Source organism: Chlorocebus sabaeus, chromosome 24 (assembly GCF_047675955.1).
Source record: "Chlorocebus sabaeus isolate Y175 chromosome 24, mChlSab1.0.hap1, whole genome shotgun sequence".
In the NCBI taxonomy this organism is placed as follows: Eukaryota; Metazoa; Chordata; class Mammalia; order Primates; family Cercopithecidae; genus Chlorocebus; species Chlorocebus sabaeus.
Window position 1 is genome coordinate 41,638,107 of NC_132927.1, and position 6,000 is coordinate 41,644,106.

The window sequence follows — 6,000 nt, forward strand, 5'->3', positions numbered from 1 at the left end:
TCAGTCCCCCAAGTAGCTATGATTACAGGCATGTGCCACCACACCCAGCTAATTTTGTATTTTCAGTAGAGATGGGGTTTCTCCATGTTGGTCAGGCTGGTCTTGAACTCCTGACCTCAGGTGATCCACCCACCTCGGCCTCCCAAAGTGCTGGGATTACAGGCGTGAGCCACCATGCCCAGCCATGACAAGTGTTTTTATGGGACAGAAGAGGGTCCAGAGCAGTGGCTCATGCACGTAATCTCAGCCCTTTGGAAGGCCAAGGTGGGAGGATAGCTTGAGACCAGCCCAGGCAACACGGTGAGACCCCATCTCTACAAAAAATTAGCCAGGCACAGTGGCACGCACCTGTAGCCCCAGCTACTCAGAAAGCTGAGATGGGAGAATCGCTTGAGCCTTGGAGGTCGAACCTGTAGTGAGCAGTGTTCACACCACTGCACTCCAGCCTGGGCGACAGAGCGAGACTCACTCTCAAAAACAGACACACAGAAGAGGAGAAGGCCCAGAGGGGAAGTCCATGTGAAGATGGAGGCAGAGGCTGACGTGATGCAGCCACAGGCCAAGGGACAAAGAAGCCAGCAGAAGCTGGAGATGCCAGGGTGGACTGTCCACTGGAGGCTCTGGAAGGAGTGTGGCCCCACCAACACCTTGATTTTGGAGTTCTGGCTTCCAAACTGTGAGAGAATCAGTTTCTGGTATTTTAGGCCACCCATTTTGTGGTCATTTGGTTACATGCAACACACAGAAAAATGTCTGGTAGGATACATTCCATGGCAGATTGCTGGTAGTTGCTCTGTCCATTTTTTCCTTCCTTTTTGGTAACAAAAACTGACTTTTGGGGGGATGGTCATGTGCTCAGTGAAAGCTTCCCTTTCCCAGCATCTCTTGCAGCGAGGTGTGGCCATAAGACTAAGTTTTGGCGAAAGAAGTATAAACAAAGAAGTGTAAGAGACTGCTACAAAGGCTCTTTATGGGAGAGTGTTATGGGTTAAATTGTCTCTCCCTCAAATTTATATATAGAAGCCCTAATCCCTCGTGCCTCAGCATGTGACCTTATTTGGAATAGGGTGCTCGCAGACGTAATTAGTTAAAATGAGATCATGAGGGTGGGCCCTAATCCAATATAAACATGTCCTTATATAACAGGGAAAATTGGACACAGAAACACACATATATGAAGAATGCCATATGACGACCAAGGCAGAGATTGGGGTGATACTTCCACAAGGTAAGGAAACTCAAAGATTTCCAGCCAATCACGAGTAGCTAGGGGAGAGGCATGGGACGGATTTTTCCTTACAGTTTTCAGAAGGAACCAATCCTGACTGATACATTGATGTTGGACTTCTAGCCTGCAGAACTGTGAGAATTGTGAGAGGATAAGTAAATTTCTGTGGCATAAGCCCTCGATTTGTGGTCCTTTGTCACAGCAGCCCTAGCAAACTAATACAGAGAGATGTGCCCTTCCACTTTTCCATCTTGCTACCTAGTCCTAATATAGATAAGAGGGATGGTTCTCCATTAGCCATTGTGCTACATGAGGATGGGGGCCACATTCACAGATGGTAGAGCAGGGAGCTAGAAGAAACCTGGGACCCTAAAAACTTCATGGAGTCGCCACATTAGCCCTGGACTGCCTATCCCTTGGTTTATCTTTCTGAAAAATAAATAAAATTAAAGCTTTTTTGTTGTTATTATTTTGTTTTTTGAAACATGTAGTTGAATATAATTTTTTTTTTTTTTTGAGATGGAATCTCTCTCTCTCTGTCACCCAGGCTGAAGTGCAGTGGTGCAATCTCCACCTCCCAGGTTCAAGCAATTCTCCTGCCTCAGCCTCCTGAGTAGCTGGGATTACAGGCATGCACCACCACGCCTGGTTAATTTTGTATTTTTAGTGGAGACGCAGTTTCACCATATTGGTCAGGCTGGTCTTGAACTCCTGACCTCAGGTGATCTGCGTACCTCGGCCTCCCAAAGTGCTGGGATTACAGGTGTCAGTCACTGTGCCTGGCCAGTTGAATATAATCTTAACCAATACACACACAATTTTGATAAATTAGTTCTTTGGGGAGAGGACTGGGATTGCACGGTCATAGGTAGGAAATGTTTGCTTTACCTGTATGTTTCAATTTTGATATCAGGAATGTACTTGTGTACTCTTTTGTAATTAAAAATAAATCTATTTTATAATAAATAAATTACAAGGAAAAAAGAGGGATGAGAACCTGTAGATTCCAGAAGACATAAGAAATATGTCAACCATAATGGATGATTGGATGCAGGAAAAAAATAAAAAGAAATATATCAATCAATTGCAATGTATGAGTCTTATTTGGATCTTGATTTAAACCCCACATTTTTAAAATTTGCATGATAATTGGGGAAATTTTAATATTAATCAGATATTTGATGATATTAAGGAATTACTGTTTTTATGAATGCTAACAATATTATAGTGATGTATTTAGAGTGTTCTTATCTTTTAGACTCTAAAACATGGTTTTCAACCTTGTCACTATTGTTATTTTGAGCCATATAGTTCTTTGTCGTGAGGCGCTGGCCTGTGCGTTGTAGAATGTTTCGTAGCAGCCCTGTTTCTACTCTGTCTTCTATCAGCTAGAGGCTGGGTGCACACCCCCTCCCCGCAACGTTGGAAAAGCAAAAAAAGGTCTCCACATATTGCCAGATGTCCCCTAGGGGGCAAAACTGCCCTGCGCAGAGAATAACAGCTCTAAAATTTAGAGATACTGACTGCACTATTTATGGGCGAAATAATTCAATGACCGGATTTTACTTCAAAATAACCCAGGTGATGTGGGGGTGGGCGATGGGTAAAATATTCCACAATGGAAAGTTTAACATACATTTAAAATTTTTGAAAGACTCTATTTGGACTTCTCTTTCAATATAGGGAACTTAATATTCTCAAATAGTCTCTCACTATAAGACGGGAATATATTGGATAAAATGCAACAGATATTCACCTCCTCGGTCCAAGACCTTGCCTCATGTCTCCCACAAGAGCATTAAAATCCAAGGATCTAGGTTCCAAGTCTAACTGGGCAAGGCAAGTCCTCCCTCCCCAACCCTCCCCCTCCCCACCCAGGCATCCTCTATGCTGCGCCCGCCCGGGCATAGGGCATACGCAGCTAGGAGCTGCTCCTGAGTCTTCAGTTGCTGGGTAACCTTAACTCCTGAGATGTCCTCTCAGCTCCGCCCTCTGGGCCTCCTCCTTTCCCAATCCCCATGCTTAAACTGGAGGGGCTGTGCTTGGAGCCAGATTCATTAGGGCCGTGCCTTGCCTATCCCTGTGAGGGCCCAGCCCATCAGCCTCCTCCTCACTGTTTGCAGGTGCTCTCTACAGAGCACTGAGCAGCCCACTCTTTCACCAGGCTCACACCTGCGCCCCTGTTCTCCACCAGCTGCCTCACTCCAGCCCCTGCTGGGGACAGCCAGGCCTTTCTAGGGCCCACACGCCCCTGGGAGTCTCCGCTGAGACTTTCACGCCCACCTGGTCTTCCCCAAGACCCGGAGCCTTTAGAGGTTTCATCAGAATTCCCTCAGGATGTGGGTTATGAGTCGTCATCCAAGCCCATCAGGGGCCAGAGTGTAGGTGGGCCCAGGGGCCTCTGAGCTGGAGGTGAAAGGGGCTTGAAGGCCTCTGAGCGAAGCAGGAACCCGCCCTCTGGGGGCCTGGGAGCCGGCTCAGGTCCCAACAGGAGGTCCCAGGCGCTGTCTGCTTGCTTCAGGGGCCACCTGAAGGGAGAAGGGAGGCTGACCGTAGCTGCGACACCCCTTCAGTGCTGGACAGCGGGCGGGAAGCCCCTCTTGCACCGACTAGACCAGAACGGCAGACATTTTCCCGACAAGGAAGGGGAGCAAGATTGAGTAAGATAAGCCCGGTTATTTTTATACAGACATTATTCTAACCACAATGACTGTTTTCGAAGGTGGGCGGTATTTGTTTGGTGGAAGGATCTTTGAGTTGAGAGGCAGCAGGATGCTTCAGCACCACCACTTCCTTTACTTTTCTGAGTGTTCCCTTATCAAGCCACCAGTTCGGATTCTGCTCCATTTTTTCTACCCAGCAAAGAAGTAGAATGAGGTGAAATATGGCTACCTACTTGCCCCAGGGGGACAGTCATGGCCGCTGGTGAGTTTCAAGTGATTTGAGAGCTGTTGGTAGACTTAAGTGAGGAACACTTTCCCTCTCCTTCACAGAAATGAAATAATGTGCAGGTTTCTAAGGGGACTTAGGAGTCGGAGAGGCGTGGGTTCAAATCCCAGAGCCTCCATATTTTGATTGTGTGAAAAAAAACAGTGGGCAAGGTAGTCAACATGTCTGTGCCTCACCTTCCCCATAGATAAAATGGAAATAAGCCTACTTTTACATAAGGTTGTTGTGTGGGTATTAAAGTCTCAGTAGATGCCTACTTGAAATATTTGGGGGGACAGCTGCGGCCGGACATGGTGGCTTATGCCTGTAATGCCAGCACTTTGGGAGGCTGAGGCGGTGGATCACCTGAGCCTAGGAGTTTGAGACCAGCCTGGGTAACATGGTGAAACCCCATCTCTACCAAAAATACAAAAAATTAGCTGGGCGTGTTGATGTTTGCCTGTGGTCCCAGCTACTATGGAGGCTGAGGAGGGAGAAGGTGGAGGTTGCTGTGAGCGCCATGACGCTACAGCCTGGGCAACAGTGAGACTCCCATCTCAATAATAATAATAATAATAATAATAATAAGGCTGTGCCCATGATCACAGGCATTATAACAACAGCTGCAACGTATTGAAAGCCTGCTCTCAGAGATAAAGACTCTTTCCATCCTTAGGCCCTGTTGTCTAGCAACTGAGTAAATTCAGAGAAGGAAGAGCTGACTGGCAAAGAGGGAGCAATGGAGAGCCATTTAAGATGTTGGGGCAAGAAAGTTATTTAAATGATCAATTATAGGCACAATGTGACTCATACTATTTGAGGGCGGAAGCCTATTGAGTTCTTAGAGGTGTTTGGGGTTAGGGCTAACCAAAAATGGTGCTCCTAGCCTTTGATTGTGGACACTTGTTTCTGCCTGCCCACCATCCCTCCTCCATCCTGAATACCAAGTGTTTCTTTGGGAACCACCCACCTTGCACTCTCTGTTCATGTAGCTCAAGTGAGGTTGACCTCAGTCCCTGACTCCAGGGGTGGGTCCTAACCCAGGACCGGCTAATGCAGTCATAATGAGTGGTTGAGGAGTAATCCCTTTGTCCAGAGTGAGCCAATGAGAGTCAGCATTGGGACTTCTGCTGAAACAGGCACCCTTTCTCCACTGGGGTTGCAAAGCTGAGGGAATGTAAGCCGAAGACAATGGCAGCCGTCTTTACCACTGCATGTGTAGAGTCTGCTGGAGAGCAAGGACAACAGAGAGACAGCAAATCCAAGGGAGAGATAGATTTCTTGTTGCCCTTGTTGAGCACGTGGAGCTAGCCATTCCTGAAGATGTATCGATCTATGTGAGCTAACATTTATCACCTTTTGAAAGATATTTGAACTGAGTTTCTGTTAGTGGCAACTAAAGGAATTGTGACTAATTCATCTTTCTATTTATTTTTTATTTTGATGAAAAATTTGTAATTGTTACATTATGGCATAAAAACAGAACTCTGACATGTTTGGCAACATACTTTTGACAGTTTTATCTCTTTCTGACAAGGACATGCTGGGAAGTTGTGGGAACATATCTCCTGTGTCCGTCCCCCTCCTTTCAAAGTATATTTTTATTCAGAGATACATAAATGTATGCTAATGATCTGATGATGATAATGATCAGAACTGTGCTCCAAGAAGATTATAGCAACCATGAGTAGGATTAGAGTAGGGAGAGACAAGGGGCAAAAATACCCCTGAGGAAGCCAATATAATAATTCAAATGATAAGTAGGAAGGATTGTCTCAAGGTGGTAGCTGCAGAAATGGGAAAGAGAGACCTGCAGAGGTGGGATCATTGTAGTTTGGCAACAA